Source organism: Hydra vulgaris, chromosome 12, assembly GCF_038396675.1.
Source record: "Hydra vulgaris chromosome 12, alternate assembly HydraT2T_AEP".
Lineage (NCBI taxonomy): Eukaryota > Metazoa > Cnidaria > Hydrozoa > Anthoathecata > Hydridae > Hydra > Hydra vulgaris.
The window spans coordinates 61,016,680-61,027,500 of record NC_088931.1 but is presented as its reverse complement, the minus strand read 5'-3'; the positions used below and the strand labels follow the sequence as shown (position 1 = coordinate 61,027,500).

Genomic DNA, 10,821 nt, shown 5'->3' with positions numbered 1-10,821 from the left:
GATGTTTAAAAAATTCTCAAAATTTGAACGTTCGCGATGCACCTTGGGAACGAAGCGAGCTAACCAAATTGGCCACCTAGGGGTTGTTTATATGAGGCCAAAAAGAGTTTAAATTGATATTTTAGTATTCATTAGTCGGGTCACGTTTTTATGTTTATATTGAAAAAAAATTGTGTCACCTGAGTGGAATCCCACTAATTCCTCATGTAAAATAGGCACTTTATGTAAACCAAAATTATATTTTATTAGTATGTATTAAACATGCTGAGATTTCGATTAAGTGAGCCAGCCTAGCTAATTGGGTCAGCCCATCTTTTATAAACAGCCCCATTGGCATATTACACAAACAGCTTTTAATATAATTTATTAAACTAAAAACTATTACTTTATAAAACTGCAAATAAATGCTATATACGTTGCAATTTTCAAGGAAACGTAAAACTGTCAAACTTGATATAATTATTAACATTACGTAAATTAAAGTTTACATAAGCTAGACTTTTGCATACATCTTTGTTCGCATTATTTTATATAAAAAAAAAAGGTGCAGCGACTTTTTCTTGGATGTAATGGCTGCCACGAGTTTCATGTCAAACACGCACGAATGAGTAAAGGCAGCAACATTAAGTTTAATATCAATATATAACAGATATATAACAGGTTTCACTAGTTACAAAACCAATATAACTTTTAGAATAAATAAAAATTTATCTTGAAAAAACATAGGTTTATTTAACAACATAATGGTTTTGTTCACATAGATTTAAGTGGAACACTTAATGCAAACTTTAAAGTTAACTGTGAAGCTTCTTAATCTGCTAATGTAAAATTTCTGACGACATGTCTTTAAACAAATACAGTTATATTAAGTAAGTTGTAATTAAGAAGCATTACCTCTAGAGAAAGAAATAAAGAAATAAGACTTGAACACTTAGTAATATGAAGTACGATTGCATTTCTTAAAATATAACAGAATAAAAAAATAAAAAAATTGTTTTACAAACTTTTTATCAAAATGCTTGTAAAGCAACCATTTATTCCTTTGAGGAGCGCTAAACGTTATGTTGCATAAGTAAGTGCATTGGGGTTGATTAAATTTTTTTCTACTTTAAACAAAGTTAGACGCTTAAATTGCGGATATTAAAGATTTAAAAGGGTAGTTTTTACGAAAAGTTATTTAAAATAAAAAATATCCGTAACAAGATTTTAAAATTCCTTAAGTTAATGTCTTTATCCATAACTTTATATATATTTATAAAGTAAGTTTATTGACTTTATAAATATATAAAAAAATTTGTATTTCAGAAAAAAAAATTTTCTTTCGAAAAGAAGTGAATATATTTTTTAGATACACTTTGACATCAAAAATTCAGACTTGATTTTTCATCAAAAATTCAGAAACATTTCTGAAAAATTTGGATCCATTTGGATCCATTTGGATCAGGCCCGCGGCGTGTTACCGCGTTTTGACAAATAAAGTATGTTTTGGAAAAAAATAATCAAAATGTATTATTTTCTTACTATTTTAAGATGCGCATTGTGATTTAGTTAAATAAGATAGTTTTTAAGATAATATTTTTATTAATTAATGTCCCTCATTGATAAATATTAAGTATATTAAAGGGCAATTAAACATGTTATACTTATATGTGAAAATAGAAGTAATACAGGTAAAACCTTATGCGTATGGCTGAAACGCCTACCAGTGCTTTAAGCTTAATGCACTGGAAGGTGATTCTATTTTTAAAAATCTACTTATAAATAGATTTTTAAAACAGTATTTATTGTTTATCACAAAAAAAAGTTTATCAAAGTATGCTAAAATTCCGCTAAATGCACTAAAAACAATTTAAATAGTTTAAAAGTATGTTTAATTTAAATAATTATAATTGCATAATAATGATGATAATAATAATAATAAAAATAATAGTAATGACAATAATATTAATAATAATAGTAATAATAATAACAATAATAACAACAACAACAACAACAACAATAATAATAGTTATAACTTTATATCATAATTTTTATCATAAGTTATAATTTATCATAAGTTATATCATAATTTTATTTAAAAAAACAAAGCAAAAACAACAACATAAATTTAAACAATTAGAAGTTTTTTATGAAGAATATTTTCTCTATTTTTTGCTCACTTGAATATATAATTATTTAGAGGTAAGCAATGCAATATATATTTTTACTGATTAGGAATATATGCATAAAGTGAATAAACATTACCTAAGTGTTTTGATTTGGAAAGGCTGTATTTAATTTAAAGAAAAGTCGCTGTATTTAATTTAAAGAAAAGTCTTTATTTTCGTGTGTGTGTATATATATATATATTATATATATATATATATATATATATATATATATATATATATATATATATATATATATAAATTATCCAGCTTATCTAGTTGATTTTTCAGTATGTTATTCAACAAATGAATGTTTTTTGTAAAAACATTGTTGCTGTATGTTTTAACATCTATCGTGGTGAGAAACTAAGTATCTTATAACCAGCCAATTATATTGTCTCATAAACCATGCCATTCACAAGCTGTAGCAATTGGAGCAGTTAAAGATATAACTGCATTCAGTTCCAAAGTTTATGGCCTCAAAGTCAGACATGGCATGATAATACAAAGCAAAGTGTCACAATTGGAATTACCTAAGATTTATAGCAAAGTTGATTTCCTTTGACTTCTATACAGCATATACAGTCAAAGGAAATCAGCTTTTCTATTAATGAGAAAAATATTAATATTCTGCATGACTTTGATAGCATTTTAAATATGTTATATTGACAAAAAACAGTAGCATCATGACGTATTATTAGCATTATCCTGTGCTATTTTTGAATAACAAAATAAGTTGTTCTTATGTATACTTTATGCAGTGAAAGTTGGGAAGACATTATCTAATTGGTAAAAGTTTACACTTTTCAGAATCAGGATATTAAAGAGTAACTTTCTTTACAGCTTTCCAACTTAAAAAAACATAGTGTTTGACCCACCCTAATATATATATATATATATATATATATATATATATATATATATATATATATATATATATATATATATATATATATATATATATATATATATTTATATATATTATATATATATTATATATATATATATGTATATATGTTTACATATATATATATATATATATATATATATATATATATATATATATATATATATATATATATATATATGTATATATATATATATATATATATACATATAAATATACAATTTTAGTCATTTCACGAATTTAATAATAATAGCAATCATATAATACTATTAAATTAAATTTAATGAGAATAATTATAATAATAACAATAATACTATTAGATATAGTAATGACAATAATAATGGTTATATTAGTAATAATAATAAGAATAAGAATAATAATTGGAATCATAAACCAGTAAACCTCGCTCCGTCATTCTCCATTATTTTCACCACTAAAAAAGTTTTCTTTATTATCTTCGATCTTTTAGTCCCAATTGTTGTTTGGTAAAATCTCAAACCAATGCATAAAATCATGGAATAATTTACCTCTTCATCTTCAATGAATCAACTCTATTTCACAATTTAAAAACTTCCTTTTTGACCATTTGTCAGAAAAATACTGTATGTAAAATATTAGGCTCATCATAGATTATTATTACTATTGCTACTGTTTTAATATTATTATTATATGCGATGTTAATATTATTAACATTTCATTTAAATTTTTATCACTGTCATTATTACTTATTAATAATTTTTAATACTTATCTGTTATATTTGTCAATATTTTTATTTTTGTTGTAATTATAATTGCTAATATAATCATTTTATTGTCATTACTGTATCTAATAGTAATATTGTTGTTATTACAATTCTCCTCATTAAATTCACCTTAATATATGATTGCTACTATTATTTAATTGGTGTTTACCTTAGATTAGTACTTGTACTATTAGTAAGTAACTATCAATATATATAAATATATATATATATATATATATATATATATATATATATATATATATATATATATATATACATACATATATATATATATATATATATACATACATATATATATATATATATATATATATATATATATATATATATATATATATACATACATATATATATACATATATATATATATATATATATATATATATATATATATATATATATATATATATATATATATATATATAATATATATATATATATATATATATATATATATATATATACATATATATATATATATATATATATATATATATATATATATATATATATATATATATATATATATATATATATATATATATATATATATATATATATATATATATATATATATATATATATATATATATATATATATATATATATATATATATATATATATATATATATATATATATATATATATATATATATATATATATATATATATATATATATATATAAATATATAAATATATATATATATATATATAAATCAGTCTTCTCAGACAGGACGGTCTTTTTTAAGCGCAATTTAAAAAATTCATTTTTTCTGCTGTTTAAATTAAGATAAAAGTAACAAAAAGAATGCCTTGAATAAATACTAGATAAGATATTAAAAAAAAAAAACTAGTAAAAAAAAGCATTTTTCATAAAAGTTTTTTGTTGCAATTTAAAACAAAACACTTATATTTTTTGGCAAGCGCTTTTTTATGCGCTCGCCATAAAACCCATTTTTTTGCGGGCGTATGGGTAAGCACCAAAAAACTTGAGAGCAAAAGTGCTGGCTAAACAGAGAAGACTGATATATATATACACACCTTGGTGGGAGGCTCTTTAGCTCTTGCTCTTGCCCACACTCCCTTAAAACGGTTTACAGGAGTATATTAAGGCTCTTGCAAAAGTGTAATATTTTCTCTCAAAGGTATAATTATTATTGTAACTAAAATTAAAAACACAAACATAACATTTTTATGAAGAAAAAAAAAAATTACATAATAAACTGCAATGCTTTTTAAAAAGTACGGTTGGTGCAAAATTAAAATTTTTTTTTGAAAAAGCGCAGATTTAAATGTTTTTGATTAGATTAGAAAAATTAAAAAAAAATTTTAAATTAGCTCCAATATAAATGCAAATGTTTTTGATTGGACTATTTGATAAATATAAAATTATTACACTCTAAATTTTATTGATAAAATATGAAATTAGTTAACTGATAAAAAATAAAATTGTTATACTCTAAATTAATATTCTAGTTTATAAAATTTTTATTTAACTCAATATGTATAAAATTTTTAAGTTAATTTTGTAATAAATGCGTAAAATAAGATATAATTTCTCAAAAAGGTACACTGAAACATATATTTTATTTATCTTAATGATGGTCACTAAATTATTTTTTCATTGCTGCAATAAGTAAACAAAGTTAACTGTATATTGTTAAGTATAAATTTAAGAACTTTTACTCGATTGCATTAATTCTAATTTTTTTTTTTTCATTCCAAAATAATAAAAAAATTTTATAAAATATTTTATAATGCGGCAGAATAATGGCACCGAAACCAGAATGAGTGCTAGTACACAAATTAGTGCTGTATTTGGTAAAGGAAAACAGTTTCTAGTTTCAGAATTACCAACCATCAGAGACGTTATAAGGTATGGAAAAAAGGCTAAAAGGCTTGAATGACATAAAAAAAGAAATCCTGTAAAAGAGATGACCAAAGATATACTACCAGCTTTACTACACCAGTGGTCGAGTGCAAATTTGGAATTTACATCACCTAAATTAATTACTGACAAAACAATTTGTGATAAAATAGTGACGTTGTGGAACAAGGACTCAGCAAAAGCTTGTCTAAAAAAAAAGGAGCTAAACAAATAATAAACTTTAAAGATAATTAGATAAGCTTTTTGATATACTTGTATGCAAGTATATCAAAAAGTCTATTTCTGATGATTGTGATAACGAAGTTCATTATATATACAAATGTAACAAAGAGTGCAAAATACCATCTGTTGATGTTAAGTTTATATATTTTAAGAGTTAAAATTGAAACTCTTAGCAAACTTCAAATTGGATTACGTGATAACATTAAAACAGTTCAAAAAAAAAGATCGAGAAAAATGTTTTAAGAATAAAGATAGCAATGTTATTTTAATTAAAAAAAGAGACAGATGAGATTAACTATCATTAGGTGTAATTTTTTAAAAATAAGTTTGCTAGTTAATACATACATACATCAGGCTTAGACAGGAATGATGTGCGATTGAGCACTGTTGCTGACCAAGCAAATTATTTATTTTTTTGACATCTTGACCACAACTGTTTAGATGATTTTAGAAATGTGCTGAAACTTATCTTGAGAAATGTTTTATTAAAGTGACGCAAAAAAGATTTTACAAATTCTAATTATTGTTTAATGAATGAACAAGTTTTATTTAAATTATTAAAGAGTGTTATATGTATTATTTTTAAACTATATGAACATTTATTTTTTCCAAAAAGTTGCTAAAACAAATTGTTTAAAAAAATAACGTCGTCCTTTTCAAATAGTAATTTTTAATCATTTTATGCTCTGAATAGTAAGTCAAGTTAAAAAAAAGGTACATACATAAATACATACATACACACATACATTCATACATATATACATTCATACATACATACATACTTACATACATACATACATACATAAGTATATATTTATATATATGTATATATATATATATATATATATATATATATATATATGTATATATTTATATATATATGTTTATTTATATATATTTATATATATATATATATATATATATATATATATATATATATATATATATATATATAAACAGTAATTTTGTTAAAAATGAATCTCTATTTAAAATATATAAATTCTCCTCACATAGATATGGGCTGTTTGCAATTGTTACAGCAACACTTATTGATGCAGGATTAATAACATCTGATGATAAAAAGTTAGTTATCAACAATAGTAAAGTTTCAAGAGGGCAAGAAGAAATCATCTCTGATCTTAGTAAGGATTTTGACAAAATAGCAAAAAGTGGAGAAGTAAAATGCAAATTTTTTGATGGGAAAATTGATCAAATCAAACAAATGATTGTATGGAATCTGGAGGAAAATATTAATTTCACTATATTCCCGAGAAAGTAACAAAAAATGTTAGACATGCAAAGGTTATAGCAAATAAAATGTTGAATGGTTGACTGAGAAAGGTATTAGCGGGTCTTTATTGGCTGTTTGTGGAGACTCTACAAATATAAACACTGATTGGGAGGGTGGAGTCATCAAACATATAGAAATAAAATTATGAAAATAACTTGTTGAACCTAAATATGTCAACTCTATACATATTGTCACTAAGGCATCTTATAACCAACTTAGATAGTGAAAGGAAATCTAACAATAAATGGTCTGGTGTTATTGGGTCCGTGCTTGATCTGGCTTCAGATCTAGATATAAATCCAGTATTTGAAATTATTAAAATTAGTAATCCACTTATTTCTCTTGATGATAAAATAATGTCTGCGAATCAATTTTATCAGTTTATCGACTTTACTGCAGATCAATTTTATTGTTATAAAGTTGTTTGTGCCATTAAAAGTGATATTTTACCGCCAAAATTTCATTTATTACAAGTTGGGCCTGTTTCACATTCAAGATAGTTAACTACTGCTAATAGAATATGTAGAATATAGATCTCTATGCATGAAATTAAAGGTAAAGATTTAAAAAATTTAAGGTCTATCATTGAGTTGAATTTAAGGTCTATCACTGAGATTTATTGTCGGTGTTTATTTTCCTTGTTGGTTAAAGATCAAAGTTGAACATTCTTGGATTGAAGGTCCTAAACGTGTATTTTACCAGCTGCAGTAACTCAAGTTTCAGAAAGAAGATGTTGTTAAAATAGCATCACCCTCTATTCAAAGATCAGCTTGGTTTTGTTTTAGTAAGTGTATACTACAAACATTGTTGTGTTCTAATACTGATTAAGATAGAAGTGTAGCTATTAATAAGATAAAAGATATTAGAGGTCCTGGAAACAATGATTTACAAAAGGGTGGCTTTTCTCCTAGACCAAGAAAAACTCCTGTTCTGAACTTTAATGCTGAAAAATTGGTAGACCTGATATCTTGGTAGTCACCGGTTTATCAACCAGTCCTAAATACCTCTAACAACTTTTTAAATCGAGGTGTTTTTATGAAATCTTATGCGGCTGCCGATTTGGCCATGACATGGACAATCAGTTGAACATTGCTTAAAGCAAGTTACAGAAGCTTCAAGTATAGTGAGCACTCATGAAAAGAGAGCAGGGTTTGTAAAAACTCAAGAGGCAAGTAGAAAGTTAATGCCTAAATATAATGGTAAACAAGATCTTAAAAATTTGACACAAATTTTGTTGTATTAAATTTATAATATTTATTGAAACAATTGGGTTTTTTGAAAAAATATCTCGCTGTATTTCTAACATCAATACCAATAAAAATATTATGCGATATTAGGCCTAACTGTGTTTAAAATACGTTGGAAATTATTTAATTATTTATAAATTAATCTGAATCTAATTTTAGCTTTAAATTAACATGCATATTATAATTTAAATTCAAAGTCTAATTTCAAAATAAAAATATTCCTTTTAAATTTTATACAAATTCTTAAAGAAAATATATTCATATCAAAATTAGTTTTAATATTTATATCCCAATATTTATTAATATTTATTATCCAATATTTATTAATAAGCTTCTTTTTACTTTATTTGATAAACTGATATTTATCAAAGAAAGTAAAAAGAAACTTATTAACACTTAAATAAAAACTGTTTTTTTTTTGTGAAACCAGGTCAAAATTGTGAAATATAAAAAGTCAAATCAATTAACAAAGAAATATCAAATCTCTCTCTCTCTCTCTCTCTCTCTCTCTCTCTCTATATATATATATATATATATATATATATATATATATATATATATATATATATATATATATATATATATATATATATATACACATTATATATATATATATATATATATATACATTATATATATATATATATATATATATATATATATATATATATATATATATATATATATACATTATATATATATATATATATATATATATATATATATATATATATATATATATAATGTATATATATATATATATATATATATATATATATAATGTGTATATATATATATATATATATATATATATATATATATATATATATATATATATATATATATATATATATATATATATATATATATATATATATATATAGTATGTATTATATACTCTTGCATGATCGTTTTTATCATAAAATGATTTTTTTTAATTTTAAAGGCCAAAAAAGTTTTTTAATTACTTAATAGACTGTCTGCCCCAACCAAACCCTCAATCGATGTAGCAGCACTTCGTTGCGAGTCAGACTCTTTTTCAGTCAATGTAGCAACACTCTGCACATGTTTTACAGTTAAAAACTAAAACTAAAAATATTCAGAATATTTTTATTTTAAAAAAATAAAATAAACAACATTATGATTGTTTTTAAAAACATTTAGAATGTTTTTACAAACATTCAGAATGTTTTTAAAGACATTTTAGTCTTTTAATTTGCGTTTTTTTTTTGTTTAGTTGTTTCCCGCAATTAAATAAATGCGTTTTGACATAATCTAACCTTAATTTTGTCAGCTTTAATACCACGAACAAGCGAAGAGCTGTTAAACTGTATGTTGTGTATATATATATATATATCCCTATAGTTTATGTTGCCATAAACTATAGATATATATATATATATATATACACATATATAGATATATATATATATACACAACCCTCCGAATTAGGGTCGGCATTCGGCAATGCTGACCTAACTGCTGACCTTAAAGTGTTTGAGGTCAGCAAAAAATTGCCGACCTCGTTTCTATATTTTATGGTAAGACCTTTGTATCAATTTTTTTTTGCCAATCTGATGCCGATCTCTGAAAGCCTGAGGTCGGCAAAATATTGCCGAATTCAATATTCCTAATTGTGAGGGTTGTATATATATATATATATATATATATATATATATATATATATATATATATATATATATATATATGTATGTATGTATGTATGTATGTATATATATATATATATATACATATATACATATATACATATATACATATATACATATATATATATACATATATATATATATATATATATATATATATATATATATATATATATATATATATATATATATATATATATATATATATATATATATATATATATAGAGAGAGAGAGAGAGAGAGAGAGAGAGAGAGGGTAGTAGTAACAGTATCGATAACAGCCAAACTGATTAATCTCAAAAAGGGACGTTCTGGAATAACATACTGTAATGGAAATAGAGAATACACCGAAATCGCTAAAAAAGAAATAGTATCAAAAATTCGAAAAGCAGAATATTCTCGAAATAGCTCAAAAGAGAATAGTATTGAAAAGGGACTTACCGGAATAACATCGAAATTGTGAAAATAGGAATACTATCGAATATTCAAATAACGGAATTAGATCGAAGTTGTGAAAAAAGGAGTAATATCGAAAAGGGACTTTTCGGAAAAATATCGAAATTGTGAAAAAAAGAATAAAATCAAAAAGGGACTTTCCAGAATAATATCGAAAACGTGAAACAAGGAATAGGTTCAAAAATTCCAAAAACAGAATAAATAGAAAGCCAGTATTTTGCTGTTTTGA

The 10,821-nt window shown here is 23.2% G+C and overlaps 1 protein-coding gene across 1 annotated transcript in view; it reads left to right on the top strand.

Moving 5' to 3' along the window:
- The first annotated feature begins 4,802 nt into the window (after positions 1–4,802).
- The window catches only part of LOC105848137 (uncharacterized), a 41,451-nt gene continuing 35,432 nt past the window's right edge, over positions 4,803–10,821 (top strand). The window contains exon 1 of the mRNA XM_065813972.1: positions 4,803–4,965. The gene's annotated coding sequence lies outside the window, so the exon portion shown is untranslated. The remainder of the gene's footprint in view (positions 4,966–10,821) is intronic.